A 16,974-nucleotide genomic window follows, 5' to 3' on the forward strand; every position below is an offset into this window, starting at 1 on the left:
TTAAAAAACATCGCAGTGCTGGCACCATCCCGAGGCTCTGTTGGTAGCTTGGCACCCCCATCAATTTGTCATCATCACTCTGATAAGGGAGACTGGGAGAGATCAGCTCTATGCTCATCCTCATGCAGGTTTTAGATGCTAATCTCATTCATGACAGACATGGTGGAAAGCAGGAAAACCTACATTTACTGGAAACATCCCTTTAAGACTTCACATTCATTTTCAGAGCTAAAGAATGACTCAGAATTTCTCTGCAGCAAGACATCATTCTCCCATTTGTTTCTGAATCCCAGTGTATTTTAATGGGTTATGACTTTGCTGGGAAACTAAACAAGGCCATGGACCAGCCACACTGTTGGTAGGCCCCCTCATATAGTTCAACTCTTCCTGGCCAATATTCAAGCATGATTCAGGCATAACATAGACAAAGGTCTGCTTCCAGTAGAGACAATGGATAAGAACAGCTTATTTGGTTGAAAGAAGAAATATTTTAGCCCTATCATTTCACTGCCACTTGCTTGGTGGGCCAGAGAACACACTTTTTTTTTTAGTGGGATACATGCATCCTTCAGGACCTGCCCACTCCAGATCTAACTGAACAAATTTGATGGAAAGTAACATCTTCACCAGTTTGTTCTAAGTGTACCAACAAAAGGCTGCATAATACCTTTAGGAAGATGGGCTTATAGTTTGCCTGTTAATCTGCTCCCAAACATAAAAAATATTTTGCTTTCTGGCCCAGAGCCCTAGAAGGAGGGTGATCACATTGCATGCCTCAGTCTGCTCCGGCCCCCAAGCCAGAGCATGCATCACTTTAATATATTTCTCTGCCAGGCTTCTCCCTTCTGGAAATGCTTCTTCTCACAATCTCTTTCCATCACACCCCTGATATTCTTCCAGGCATTCTCTGATTTCCTGGCTATTTTCCCCAAGCCTCCATTTCTCCATACTTCCTCTCAGATCCTTTCATCCTTTTATCTAGCTTCCCTTTTGCTATTCTGGCAGACAGATTATTCCGAGCCCCATGATGCCATCATTTTACCTTTGAGATTGCTTTCCCCAAAATTTCCTGTTATTAAACCTTCAGTCAAAGGGCTCATAACACCAGCTCTTAAGAGCTAGCACACTTGAGTATGATCACAATCTTAGATTGCATTGCCACTAAGACTGGAAGATATACCCTAGGAAAGAAGAAACAGCTCGCTTTGTGTAGATTGTATACTTAACAGCATATGCCAGAGAAAAGCAAGAAGGCACCAAAGCCAGACCTAGCACAAATCTGCTGCTGTGCTCATAAAAAGGGGAAATGTTGTTAAATCTGTTTCAATGAGGTGTTTTTATGGCATGTTTCTTCCTGCAGCGCAGAAAGCAAGCTAGTTTTCCTGGAGCTCTAAGCCATAAAAGGTTACCTGCCTCCTCCCACCAGAACCAAAAGAGTCACATAAAGGTTGATGAATGCATTCCAAATGCTGTGGAAGTAGCTTGGTTAGATATATAGAATTTGATGAACAAAGCCAATTTTAAATGTGAGATAAACAGGTGCAAATACCACAGAAGTTTCACCTGCTCACACAGGTTTTGAATTAAGTGCTCTTTAAGGAACACTTAAGCACAGCAGATAAGTCACTCAAGCAATAGATTAGCTGGAAACCCATGTTTGAAGACAGGAAGACAAGTAAAAAGGTATTTGCAAATCATTTGCTACTACTGGGAATTTCCAAGGGAGGACAATCCTGAAATGTTATTAATAGAGCTTGAAACTTTGTGGACATAAATTTTAGGCCTCATAAGTGTGCGGAGGGAAAAATATAACTTATATGGACTTAAAAAATCCTATGTCTAAAGGGAAACTTCATTAATAATGAATTTTGTATTCTTACTGTTACTGGGAAGAGCAGTAGAAAGATATACTCAAGATCTAACAGCCATTTAAAATTTCCGTGGGAAACACAGGCACTCTTGATAGTACATCTCACTCCCTTTAAGCGTGCAATTGCTTTTCAAATTCCAGAAGCCAAATATATTAGTGAAATGTCATATGTTTATAGATCCTGTTACATTTATTCAGCACCTCACTCTTCCCACCTCCCTTTCCTCCGTCATTACTACGTAGTTTGTACAGTACATCCAGGACACAGACCTCATTTCCCACTGGTGCTGAAAACAACTTGGAACACAATTAGTCTTGTCAAGTCCTTCACTGGTATGCCATATAGGGCTGCCAGCTTTCCAAGCAATTCAATAATCCCTAGAGCACTGCCGCGGGGTCTGCAATTAACAGAGGTGTTTACATGTCTGAAAATGTACCAGGCTAAAAATAGAAGTAATTTTCTTAGCATCCTGTGATGTTGAATTTGTTCTTTTCTCTTTCTTTCCATTTGTCAGATTGACAAACAGTGTGTTTGCTTAATTCCTTCAACTGATCTAGAAGATCAACAACAAAAGAACAGTTCTGTGGTGGTAAAAGGAAACAAATCCCAAACAAAGTACTTTCTGTTGCAGTCCAAAAAGAGAAAAACACCTAAGAGTGCTAGCAAATTGGTCTTCTCTGCAGCACAGAGCACAATTCCAAACTGGGGTATCCCAAGGAAGGGGCCAAAGATGGTTGCTCAGTATCCCAACACAGGCATTTTCAATTTGAAGGTAAGGCTCTAGAGCTGCATGGGGAGAGGTGAGAGGCATACACAAGTACCAGAAGTGCTTCTGAGCCCCTGATGTGATAAAGCAAGTAAGTAGATTCCTATTTATTTCCCTTTGGGTGGATCATGTGGGATGAAGACTTCCCTGGAAAAGAGCAGTGTAAAGAAACACTAGTCTGGCATCTCTAAAAGCAACACTTTAGTTTTTTGTACTCTTTTCTGAAGGTTGGTTTGCAGAAGGCCAGGACAGACCCATTCTTCCTCTCACCCCTTCTAAGGCAAGACATCTCTCGGAAGCCACAAGCACAGTCCCTGCTGCTCAGCAAAAGGACAAGCAAATGAGTTCATCTCCTGGAGACCTGATCATTCCTACTGTTTGGGTGTTGTTTCAAACTATTCCCATTTGCCCTTACTAGGGCAAATAACATCTAGCGGTGCTAACCCTGGACATAATGCAGTCTGTGACACTTAGCCTTGGGCTGAGGGTTGGTTACTGAACCTCTTTTCTTCTGCAGCAGAGACTCAGCCAGACCTGTTTAGTGGTCACTGCTGGGCTGAAAGTCGCTACTATAAATGTCAGATCAGATTTTTTTCCTTGAAGCCAGAGCTCTGAAAGACAGACCACTGAGAAAACTTGTGCCCACTTCATGCCATAGAATGGGTAGGAACAAGTCCGTTCTCATCATGAGCCTCGCATGAGTGGAAAGAACAAATTTCCTTTAATTAGAAGTGCATGCATCAGAACCAAGGCACTTACATCTACAGATTCTAAAAATGAACAAAAAGCCATGGGTAATACTAGCATGAGACAGTACCAGTCGTATCAGAATGACAGTTGAATGGATTCTCCATTCAGCTCCATCCCAACACAGGGTCTAGTGTAATGCAGTTTGATTCAGCTCTGAACTTGTTCAGAACTCTGGCTTGTTTCAGACCCTGGTGCTGGATAACTTGAATTTATCTATCCTGGGTCACTGTAGCCAGGTCTGGTTTGATCATAGGAACTGCTTATTCCAAGATATGCCCCCATTTGGGCATTTGCAGACTCTTGTCAACTTTGTAATTTTGGATTTATTTATACCAGGTAATGTAACTTCATAGACCTTAAATGAGTTGGTTATTTTTATTTTTTCCTTCTTTCCTTTTTATAGCAGTACATATGGAGCATGCCCACTGAAAGTCACTTTGGCATGGTTAAAATATGATGTAAGTCACATCCACACTGTTTGTGTGGCTGATCAACAGCTGGGCTTCATACTGTGCAGGAAAAGAGCTGAGGACATTGCAAATAGATTGAAGACAGTCCCATGAAGAATATAATTTTCTGTGCATTTTCTTTCATTTCCATAATTTCTTCTCCTCTCAGACAGCTTAATAGACCTTTCTCATGGCTGTAAAATTTCTCTTAGATGTTTTATACCTAGACATTCTACCTAGACTTTAGTAAAGCCTTTGACACTATTTCCCACAGCATTATCCTGGAGAAATTGGCTGCTCATGGCTTGGATAGGTGTCTGTTTGCTGGGTAAAAAAACTGACTGGCTGGATGAGCCCAAAGAGTTGTGGTAACAGAGGAACATCTAGTTGGTGGCCTGTCACAAATGGCTTTCCCCAGGGCTTAGTACTGGGCCCAGGTATAGACTGGATAATAGGAAAAAATTCTTCACCAAAAGGGTTGTCAAGCACTGGAACAGGCTGCCCAGGGAGGTGATTGAGTCACCATCCCTGGAGGTATGTAAAAGATGTGTAAATGTAGTGCATGGCGATATGGTTTAGTGGTGGACTTGGCAGCGCTAGGTTAACAGTTGGACTTGGTGATCTTACAGGTCTTTTCCAATATAAATAATTCTATGATTGTATGATTCTTTATCTAAATATATTATCCAGATTTTTGATAGATTGTTAAAAGGATCATAGAGTCTTTCATCTCTCTCTGTCTCCAAAATCTGAAACATATCTTTCGTTTACTGAGTGCCAGTTACAGGAATGATAGTTTGCCACCAAAAAGATTTGATCCCCAAATATAATTGCTATATGGAAAACTCACCAAAGGGGTCATTTTAATGGGTGACAGACAGCTCTGGAACAAAACTGTGGCTATTTAGCCATTATGGCAAAGATCAGTAGTTCACAACTGTGGAAACACTGAGGTAACTCAGCTTTCCTAGATGGAAGTGTAGCATAGAGGAATGGGAACTTAATCCCATATTTATAACCCCTGGCTGAAGCTGTAGACATATATCCTCTTCCAAATCCATCTAGGTCAGCTGAAGATAATATCAGCTCCCCTTCTCTCCCAGCTGTTTTGTTACACAGCACAGCCAGCATTAGGGGTGTCTTCTCATACCTCCCCATCATAGGCTGCCTTAGGAATTGGAAGATTTGTATATAGAACAGGCTTTTGAATGCCTTTGCCCTGACTTCTACAGTTCTATGTAGCAAAATCACCTGTGCACTTTGTGACTCTTTATCGTATCTGCAGTTAATGAGGCTGATCAGATTCAGTACATATCTGATGTAGAACCACAGAAAGCAGGTACAGAAGATCTGCCACTTCCCAGAGTTCAGCTGGAAAATTCTGTATTAAAGCATCTTTACAAGTAAAGATGAACAGTAAAAATCACTACTGTGTTTATTTCTGTCTTGATAGAATTGAATTTAAACTGTAAAATCATCTGGAGTGTCTGTCCCAGTGTTGCCAGTTGGCAGGAGGGAACCAGACTGAACTAGACCCCAGAGTTATACCTCTTGGGCTGGCTTTAAGCTTACCTTGAAAAATACATAAATGTGATGTCCCAATTTCTTTCTTCATTATTTGTTTTTCTTTAAAGCCACTCACATTTAGAGAAGTTGTATATTTAAGGCTATGATAAATGAAGCTGAACGTTTTAACCTATGAACCATATTCACTGGAGAAGCTTCTAGGAGAATGTGCTTTAAATATGATATTGTGTGAGAAGTGGTGTAGCGACTGTGCGAGTTTCAATTCCCTTTAGATTTTATTTCTGCTAAGGTCAGATTCCAGTGTATGATGTGTACTTGTTCGAAGTTCAGTGATTTATAAATAGCAAATGCTTTCAAGGTTTACCTTACTAGTTTTGACCTTATTGAAATCCCTGTTGTATGCACTGAACATAAAGAGCAAGCCACTTGACTCACAATCTATCACAGTGTTCAAAAAGGGTGCTGTACAAACAAATTGACATGGACATAGTTCGTTCCTGTCTGGGTTTTAGTTTTTATCATTGAACAATAACCAAAACTGTAGGAGCGTACATTTTAAAAGCATTTTGTGTTATATATAGATCAAACATTTGGCCCTCCACTTATTTTGAAATTGAAGTTATCCCTAATATAGTGTATTACCTCTTCCTATTACTGTATGAATAGAAACTGCTGAATATTTACAGTATCATGGCTCTTGGGAGATACATGTAAAATTATTAATAGCAGATAGTATAATTCATTTGCTCTTCTTTTTAGGAATATAAGTTTAGCTAATTTTGTGTGAGAGCAGGTGCTGGAATACTTTTCTGGAGTGCTAGCAGTATGGCATTCAGGATCATTCTGGTACAAAACTAGCTCTTCAAAACCCATAAAATCTGCCTGAGGGAAATAAATGAAGATCTCTTTTTTTCTTTTTTTTTTTTTTTTTTTTTTTTTTTTAGGTACACTGTTACAAACCATTACTACCTTATCTGAAAAGCCAGCTACTAATATTAATGTGCAAAGGTAATCTGTGCTCACCTTGCCCTCCAGACTGCACATGCTGCCGTGTTTTATGAAAAAAAGTATGCACCTTTTTTTGTAACCGTTTTCACATGCTTTTATCGTGGGATTAATGGATTGCCTAAGTAGCAGATTTCTGGAAGTCACTAAGCCTCAGATGGCAGAGCATGTGTGCCATTTTTTTCTATAAATATCTTACTCATCAGGGCCTTGGAATATATGCCATATTAAAATGGTCCTTCTATTTATGGCCCAATTTTCATAGAAAGTTCCTTGTCTCCTCAGATGTTGCCTGTATTCCCATTCTTCCCCCACCAACACTTCCTGCTGGACTGATCCTTTTTCATGTATACCTTGAATTCTTCCATCTCTTCTGGTTAAGTTTTTCATCCTGTGTACCTGCTTAGCAGTACACTTCTCCAAAATTTAACTGTAAATGTACTGGGGAGATCTGAGCTTTTATTTCTCTCCTGTTGAAGCACACCAAATAGTAACAGAAAAATATTGCATGACTTCATCCTTAGAAACGTCTCTGATAAATTCTGGCTAACTGTGCAGGGCCTGGGGTTGCTGTAAGGGAATTTCTTAACCTTTCAATTCTTGGAGTATCATGTAAGCCTGTGGCTAAGACTTTCCATTTGTTGCGGAGCCTGGTCCTTTCTCTCCACTGTCACCAGTTTAGCCTGATGTAAATTCCTTTACTAACAGGCATTGGCACTTAGAAGCACACCACCCTCTCTTGGAGATAAAGCTTTGTGGGAGCAAACTCAAAAGAGATGCAGACAGTGGTAGAAATTATTCTTAAGAGTAGTAAGAAATATTTAGGCTGGGTTCAGCCATCATCAGATCCTCCACCATCAGCCGACCAGCAGTAATCTTGTGTGAGTGTAATCTTGCACGTGTAATCTTGCAAATGTGAGGTAATTGGATTTAATTGAGCCTGCAGTAATAAAGAGTTAAGATAAGCTGAATTATCTTGCATTTGTTGCAGACTAAGAACATACAAAGGGAGCTACCTCGGCAGCTGATGTGCGGTAGCTTGTTAAGCTCCAGAAACTAACTTTGTTGTGTGTCTGAGCCTGCTGTGGTAGCTTTCAAAACCCACAGATAGAACTACCTGCTGTGGTACTAGCTATACCAATAGAAAAACAAGAAAATAGATAATAATAATTAAAAAAAAGATTAAAAAAACAACCCTGATGCAGGTCTGAGGATGAGACCGGCTACACCACCGCACTGCCCTGCACAGGCAGGGGAGCCAGAGCTGGAGGCAGTGGCAGGGTGGGCCGGCCCTTACCCCCCTGGCACAGACCCACAGTCCTCAGTGGCCCCAGGATGGTCACCAGCGCTGGGCAGGGCCCTGGGGTGGAACCTGGGATGTCCAGCCAGGCAGACGGGGCTGGGTCAGCAAGACCGGCCACAGCGCTCAGGCAGGCACTGCTGGCCAGGGCCTGCGCAGAGACCTGGAGCCCAAAGCAGGGGAGGCCCCCAAGGAGGCTCCTCGAAGCCCTCTCACGGCTAACGGGCCCTAAATTGCTTCACACACGATCGCTAAAATAGCCATGCTTGGAAAAGTAGCAGCTCCTCAATGTACTCCGTCCATGAGGATTGAGAAATAAATGTAAGCTGTGAAACCAAACCCACGTGGACAGCAGAGGAGCAGGGGAGGAGAAGGCAGGCACGCATATGTCCTTTCCCTGGCTGACTGCAGGCTGAGGGATTCAGGGAGAAAAGTTTTTAACAGGTATACAAGCAGTATAGGAACACCTAGAGTACTGAAAAGAATTCAGAATAAAATGGAAAAAAGGTCTGGACCCTACAGAATCTCAGATTTCTGAGATCCTGCAGAATGTGTCAGAGGCAGAGAAATAGACTGGGAGGCTTCAAAGATTACACAGCATCCACAACAAATTACTTCTTCTCCCTCTTAGCAACCTTTCTGGGAAACACAAGCCTTCTGAGCTTTCATTACATTTATTTTCTTAATATCTCCCACACACGTTATCTTAAATGCTCTTTCCCCCAGTGGTAAATAACAATTTAATCAGTAACGTGTAAATAAACACTTAGGTCCATATTCCTATCTAGAAGCAAAGTAAGAAATAGAGGCAGCAGTACCAGTAAGACATGGTTCTGAGCTCTGTACTGATCCTACTTGGAGGCCGACCCCATCTCTGGCCCAAAATGGGACAGCTTGAAGTTCACAGTAATCTGAATCTGGCTCTCCAGGACAGAGATGTATCTTAAAACCAGGATAATGTGTTAGAGCACACTGGACTAGGTCTCTGCTTGTGTCAGGGAGTCCCTTACACACCTATTTTCAAGTTCCTGGTTGACTTTGCTTCTTTTTTGCCTCGGACCAGCACACACATGAAAAGCAACTGGAGTAAGACCAGGTTCCTCCCTCTCCCCTTGTAAAGACCCGCAACACCCAGAGATGCTGGAAAGTTACACTTCTGTCAGCTAACCTCAGGTTAGCCTTAACAGGCAACACCTTCATGGCTGCAAGTGGACAAGGAAGAAGGGGACCTCTGATGGGGTGACACGAACAGAAACTCTGTCTGTGCCACTCTTGGGATTTCACCATATACCAGCAGGTCAGAGCTCACACGAAGGCTGTGGGTAGCTCTTCGCTTCTCCAGCCAACCCTCACTATCTGACCTGGGATGGTAAAAAATGGTTCCTTGTTTCCTCTTGCAAAACAGCCCCACCTCTCCCTGCTGCCGAGCTGAGTTTGGGACTTTTTTTGGCACCTGGCAGAGCTGGCGGCCGAGCGCACACGCCCTGACGTGCGGGCTGCCAGACGGCTCGCAGCCCAGCCGCAGCAGCCAGGCAGGCCCCGCAGGCTGTCTAGACCTCTGCACAGCAAAGGGCTCTCCGAGCAACCCAGATTAACTGTGCAGGGTCCAGGAGAACATCTCAGACTGTGCCATACAGTGCCGTGCCCTTTACAGCCCTCTGGGACACAGCAAGGTAGATGAAAACCCAAATGACATCTGCCTTTAAAGCTCTATATTCTATTAGCAAATGGTCTATTAATTATACCCCAGTGACTAGTTGTAGCAGCAGTATCCCGTCTCTCTAGCTAAAGTAATAAAAATAACTTAATCACTTCTCTGGTTTTCCCACTCAGAAAGCTGCCGTGCATTAACTCAATCCATCATACAAAAGATTTCATTTTGTTTCTGCATTTCAGCCCTAAAAGGAACCTGTCAAGCTTTTATGGTAAAAAAATAATTACCTCCTTCGACAGTGGCCCATTTGAATGGATCTTTTAAAGAGACATCTTGGGTGTATTTTTCCTTTCTTCCACCCTGACAAGAAGAAATGAAACATTTATCAGCCCATTATCCTCTCCCTCCTCCAAATTCATGTTAAAAGAAAAAAAAAGCTGCCCATGTTTATCATCTCTCTTACCTCTTATGGATGGTTGTTTGTTCAGTCAGAACTTGATATAAAGCTAATTGAAGTCAGTGTGCTTTTCAATCTGTCTTAATTAAGTCTTGGGTGAGGTGACACCAAAACACAGCATCAGTGTAACATTTTACTAGAATGTTCAGTAGCTCATGGTTTAAATCTTATTTTTTTTTCCCATGTCTGTACTGGGTGGGATTGGTAGCAACTCCTGCTAGGAAGCTACCCTGGCACTTTTCGTGATAATGCTCTTAACAAGACATCCCAGCACAGGATTTGTCAACCTCTAACTACACGTATGAAAGACTTCCAATTGAGGAGGACACTGGATGCTGAATTTTTGTGGAAAATTTGACACAGCAAGGTCCAGCCACCAGTGGGTATGGGCAAAGGATAGCGTTTTGTACATTTTTTAAAACTTTTAAAAGCTGTTCTTAAATTTAGAGGTTCACAGAAGGCACTTGAAATCCAAGGGGGCATGAGTGGCTTACATGTAAAAAAACTCCTGCTTTTTCCCATCCAATATGGTCCAGTTATAAGCCTTTGAAAAACTGTGATTCCACCTGTTTAGATATTTAGCTAATTGTCTAGAAATTGCATCTCTCCTGCACATGTTCCAGGTGGAAGCTGCAGAGGGCAGAGCAAGACTTCAGTTTTACCTGGGCAAAGCAGGAAACGAGCTGGAGCTGGAGAGGCCAGGTCAGGGAAAGGACTGCAGGGTGAGGGTGGCCGGGGCTGCGGGCAGGGGGAAGAGCCCACAGAAGGAAGGACCTCGGCAGGCAGCACTGGAAGAACAAGCCTGAGAAGAGAGATTTGGACCTGGCCAAAGACTGGAGCAAGGGGAAAGGAGGTGGAAAGGTGAAAATGGGCAGTTTGGAGTGTGATTTCTAGGAAGGAGCAGGAAACAAGAATGGTTAGCAAAACAAATAAAAGTTTGGCAGCCTGGAGGCTAATAATGGCCAGAAGAAAAGGCTGTGGGCTATCCTTTACTATCAGACTATCAGTGTTTAATCTAGCAAGTAACAAAGCAGCAACTGAATTACTACATTTGGCCGTTCAAACGTTACAAGTACCTACTGACATCACTAAATTTAAGAGGAACGCTCCTGTAGCAGTAGGATAGAAAACCACTCCCCAGTACGGCATTCAAAACCATGATTCTAACTGTATGCAAGCTTCAGGTCTTATCTTTCTCTTCACCTTGCCTCAAAGATTTTTCTCCCATCACTTGTGTTTCCTGCAGATCTCCAAATCTAGTAGCCCTGAGGTTCTTTCCCTCTTACCCTTATCTAGAACTGGTTTTGTTAGCATTAGAAAGATAGCAGAGGGGAGCAGTGCGAGTGCATGTGCCCACACATCTCATGGCTAATTCAGCCTTAAGCACTCTGTATATTACCCTTCTTAATAGACTCCCACTTATATTGTATTAAATAAGGAGCAGATCCAGTTATAAGAGAACCTTGCAGCCATCCAGGCAACCAAGAAGCCATTAAATGTGTTATACAGGTCTTGGGGCTGAGAAGGTAGAATTGGAACTGTTACTGCTGGACTCACAGCAGCATATGTCATTTGTTCTGTACTGCTCAACCTGGACACTTGGCAGTGAGTGTCCAAAGCAGCAGCTGCTGTTTCTGGGTGCAGCACCTGGGACCTGCACTTCAGGTCTGTGTCACAGATCGGGGAGTGTGTGAGATGAGTATGGGAATTAGCCGGTCATTTGAAGAGAGAGGGAGGGCTGGGACTCTGTGGCAGGGAATAGTGTCCATATATTGGGCCGTGCCTGAGAAGCGTGCCCAGAGGACAGAAGCATGAGAGGAGAGGATTGTTCTGGGGAGAAAGGTAGAGTGTGAGAGCACAGAAGGTGAGACGGGCTTGAAACAGGGGTAGGGAGGTCCAGTTTGGGCACTCAGAGGGCATATACAGTGTGTTGCATTCCTTTCTGGGATTTCCCAAACACAAAAGTGTGTGCATATGTCACAGTCCAGTATTCTTGGGAAGTGACCAACTGGACAGAACTTGCATAGAAATCTGATTCTTTCCAGAAATATGCACATCTTCAGGTTTTTCATTTATATGTCAGTGGTTGCTGTTTCTGTGCAGCGACTATGAAATAACAGACAAATGTGCATTAAGAAAGAACAAAGGACAAACTGTCTACTTCAGCATTATTGAGAGGAAAGAGTTTATGTAGCAACAACAATTGTCTTCACATGAAGTGTCTAATATACTCAAATGATTTTTGCTGTTGAAGACTAATTTTCTTACCTTAATAAATTACATTTGTGCCACTAAACAACATAGAATATAGCATTAAGAAAGCCTCATTCCAGTACTTCACTTATTTATCTGGCGTGTGAAACCCTACTTCTACCACAAATAGCTGCATTTTAAAAACTATGGTTTAAAGGCAGTGGTACTTAGTACAATATTAATGACAGACATTTTTATATCTGATGAGCAAATGCAATTGAACACAGAAAAAACTGTACTATGGAATATCACAGAATAATAGAATGGTTGAGGTTGGAAGGGACCTCTTGAGATCATCTAGTCCAGCCCCACTTCTCAAGCAGGGTCATATGGAGCTGGTTGTCCAGGATTCTGTCCAGTAAGATTTTAAGTGTTTCCAGGGATGGAGACTCCACAACCTCTCGGGGCAACCCATTCCTGTGTTTGACCGCTCTGACAGTAAAACATTTTTGTATGTATGTTCAGACTGTTTGTTTTGTTTTGGTTTTTTTTTTTTAATTTGTGTTCGTTCCCTCTTGTCCTGTCACTAAGCACTACTGAAAAGATCCTTGGTCCCAGCTATGGGTATTTATATACATGGATAAAATCCCCCTCAGCTTTCTCTTCTCCAGGCTGAACAGTCCCAGTCTCTCAGTGTTTCCTCATAGGAGAGGTGCTCCAGTCTCTTCATCATCTTTCTGGTTGTTTGCTGGATGCTTTCCAGTAAGTCCATGTATTGGGGGGCCTAGAACTGCACCCAGCACTTTAGATGTGGCCTCACCAGTGCTGAGAGGAAGGATCATTTCCGTTGACCTGCTGGCAATGCTTTTCATCAACCTGCTGGCAATGCTGTCCTGTGGCCTTCGCCACAGGACACGTTTCTGGCACATGCTCAGCTTGTTGACCCTCACATACTTTTCTGCAAAGCTGCTTTCCAACTGAGTGGCCCCTAGCATATACTGGTGCATGGGGTTATTCCTTTGCAAGATGCAGGACTTGGCATTTCTTTTCCTGAACTTCATGAGGTTCCTCTTTGCCCAGTTCTGAAGCCTATCCAGCCCCCTCTGAATGGCAGCACATCATCTGGTGTATCCACCACTCTTCCCAGTTTTCTGTTGCTTGCTAACTCACTGTAGGCGCATGCTGTCCCACTGTTCAGGTCATTAATGAAGTTGCTGAACATTATTGTCTCAGTATTGACCCCTGGAGTACACTCCAAGTGATTTGCCTAAAACTGTGCTTTGTGCCACTGATTGCAGTCCTCTGGATCTAATCATTCAGCCAGTTTTCAATCCATCTCACTGTGTATTTACCTAATCTGTACCTTGTCAGCTTGTCTGTGAGGATGTTGTAGGACACAGTGTCAAAAGCCTTACTAAAGCCAAGTTAAACAATATTGACCAGTCTTCCCTCATCCACCAAGACAGTCCCCTCATGGGAGAAGACTATCAGGTTGGTTAAACATGATTCCCCATTTTTAAAACCTTCCTGACCAATCTTGATCATCTATTTTGTCCTTCACATGTCTGGAAATGGTTAACAGGTGAGGCTGACAGACCTATAGATGTTCCTTCTTGCCCTTCTTGAACATAGGAGTGACATTTGCTTTCTTCCAGTCCTCAGACACATCCCTCAGGCACCATGACCCTACAAAGATAATCAAGAGTGGCCTTACAGTGACACCAACCAGCTCCCTCAGCCCTTGTGGATGCAACCCGTCAGGCTCCATGGACTTCAGTATGTCTGGTTTGTTTAAGTGCTTTCTAACGTGGTTCTCCTTCATCAAGGGTAAGTCTTCCATGTTCCAGACTTCCCCACTGGTCTTAGGAGACTAGATATTATGATATTATATACTATTTTATGTGCAAACAAATACACAAATATGTGACATTTATTTATAATAAGTATTGGTTAGATCCTCATAGCTACATAGGTGTTTATTTTCTACTAAAATAATCTACTTTAGCCAATATATATAGAACAATAAATAATATTAGAATAGCTCAGGGAGGGCTTGCAAGCAGCCTCTTTGTCTATAAATTGGTACTTTGCTCTTCTGTTCAGTAAGGAGTCACCAAGAGAAGGGCTGCCACAAACCTTAAAGAAGCATCAGGGAACAAGTCTGAGAAGATGAGTAAGCTGTGAGAGGTAAGACCTGAGTTTCCTCGCACTGGGAAAATAGTGACAACTTTTTCAACCATTTGATATGAAAGATAAAAAGATATTTTTTTTTGCTGTTGCTGTTGTTACAGTCAGCTTTCCTCTCCTTCATTTATTTTCATGAGCTGGGTTCGAATCTCTTTATCCATCGATTAGTCTCAATGCCCTGTGAGTCAGGGGAGTGCTTGTCTGGGAAGTGCACAATGATTCAACCCAGCGTTCCAGAAATTCACATTCTCCAGTCATGTACCACCAGGTGCATTTATGAAAATGAAAAATTTTGAGTACGTTAGTCTGGCATTTCATAGTAGCAAATCCAAAAAGTAATTTTCAATCTTATAAAATTATTTTTATATCTTGCAACCTGAGCTGCAGGGCAAAAATCCACACCCTTCCACAACCCCATTGATTTCAGCTGAGGTTTTCTAAGGCACTGGAGTCAGCTCACATAAATCAAACAACAGGATCAAAGCCAGTGCTGGAAAGACTCAGGCTATCAATTATGATGGAGTATAATAAATGGAAGACCCAGTGACATTTCATTTTATATCACACATGTAATTGTCAGGGTTCAGTGACATGATACTACCAAAAAGTATCATAAATGCTGTTCTGAAAAGCATGGCTACTTGCTTATTTTTCCCCCTTGTGAGTTGTTGCATCTTTCTGAAGCCCTGAGCTTCTTTCTGAGATGTCGTTTCTCCTCCCAGTGTAAAAAGTTGTTTGTTTGTGGACTGCCCTTCTAATTATGAAAGTAAGCCACAGATGTTCTCGAAAAAGAGCTAAATTCCATAACTAAGGCTCTACCCACTGAAAACATACTTTGCTTGGAAAGGCTGCAGGAGAGCTGTGCCACAGCTCAGCTGTTTATAAGCAGCGCCCCATTCACTCCCGTCTCCAGGACCAGATGTGACAACAATACAGTAGGCTGCTCGCCTTTTGTGCTCGTGCTCCCAAGGTCCTCTCTTACCACTTTTGAAGCTCAAATCTGTACATGGCTGGCTCTACCACAGGCCACACTAAGTTCTCCTCACAGTGCTGGGAACTGCCTCATCTCACAACTAATTCAATTCTTTTTTTCATTGTTAATTACAGAGCAAGTTACTATTAACATGTGTCAAGTGTTTGTAAGATGGCTGTCAATTAATCTTGAATTCTGAGATGCCCAGTCAGTTTGAAGTGCATTGTAGTTATTTCAAAGAAATAATGGCAGTGGCAAATTTAGGCCTAAAAGGAACATATGTTGAACGCAGATGGTATGTATTCAAACACTTGTACAGTTGAATCTACTTTTAGAGTCTACAAATATAGCGACCTTTTACATATACTGTAAGAAAGTCAGATTCCCAGATTTCCATTTGCACATCAAAACAGTTATATTATAGCCAGGCATCATGCATACGATGAAATTGTTCTGTTTAAAAACAAAACCAGATTGCTATAATAGGATCCCATTGTATCTGTGAAATTAATCTGTCTTAATACTAAGGAATAGCATCTGTTTTTAATGGAACAAAAATACCTCAGCCAGTATACCAAATAACACTGTAAAGTTTCCAGACTTTCCACCGAAGGGATTCCTTGGTAAAGGTGACTTAGGCTTCCCGTGTTTCCACATTGAAGACTGTGATTCAGACATTTCCTAAGAGGGAATAATTGGATTGGCTTTGCATCAACAAAATGAAAGGTGGGTGTTTTTTTCTTTTTTAAAAAAAAAACCAAACCCAAAACCAACAACAACAAAAAAACCTATACAAAGACAACTTTAATTTAGAGTTGCAAAGCTGAAGGCTCATGAAACATGGCACAGAAAACTAGATATTGAAATAATGTCTTCTCTGCTTCCTTTATAATACCTTTTACAAAAGCCTTTTATATAGCTGTGCCATAGGTTCTTGATAACACAAACTATTCCTTGTTTTGAGAATCATTACAGATACACATCTTGAAGCATATTTGTAACCCTAGGATGATTAGTCCTCAGCCGACCACAATCCATGCTGTCTTCAGAAGAAAGGTTGGATCACTGTGAGCAGTAACTGGCTACTAAGTTAATAGGATGAAAGATTAAAAGTCTGGTTGGAACATTTACAGTAAGAACTGTTGCTAAGATTGATTTACCTGGTTTTGTATGTAAGAAACCTTCTGATATGGTTCCTGCACATGCCATACAAGCAGCTGAAGTTAGGTTTCTCAGCTGGGAAGCAGGGATACTGCTTAGTGACACCGTTTCTGCAAAAACTGTCAGGTGTAGCATTATTCTCAGGTGTTGTCCCACTGAAGTCAATTAGATTATGGCAATTGTCCTGTCGTGCATAAGTGTTTGCAGGATTGGAGACTGCTGATAATGGCAGCAAAAATGAGAAGCTTTCAGAATGGAAGTAATTTTAAGGGACAGCTTAAATTAAAATTGCTTTAAACCAACAAATTATTTTTACATACTTTCATTTTAAATGAAATATACAATTTGTTTTCAAACAGACTGCACATCTTACAAACCATCAGCATTTCCTACTCCAGGCACTTGCAAAGATTTTAATGTTTTATGAGTGTGGAGTTATTTCTAAACATTTTTGTGTGCTTGAGATACTTTGTTCTTGAAAATGGAAGTGAATTAAGCTGTGTGTTCAAACAAGCAGTTCAAAGACATATTGAAACAATTTGTATCGAACAAAAGGCGCACAATGAAAGGAGCAGCCACTAAGTCTAAAATGAAGCCAACATTTTATCACCACTATTAGACAATCAGAAGAAACTTAAACAAGTGCTTCCTTCTACTACCATTGTCCATAGTTTGACTCAC

This window comes from Falco cherrug, chromosome 2 (assembly GCF_023634085.1).
Source record: "Falco cherrug isolate bFalChe1 chromosome 2, bFalChe1.pri, whole genome shotgun sequence".
Taxonomy (NCBI): Eukaryota; Metazoa; Chordata; class Aves; order Falconiformes; family Falconidae; genus Falco; species Falco cherrug.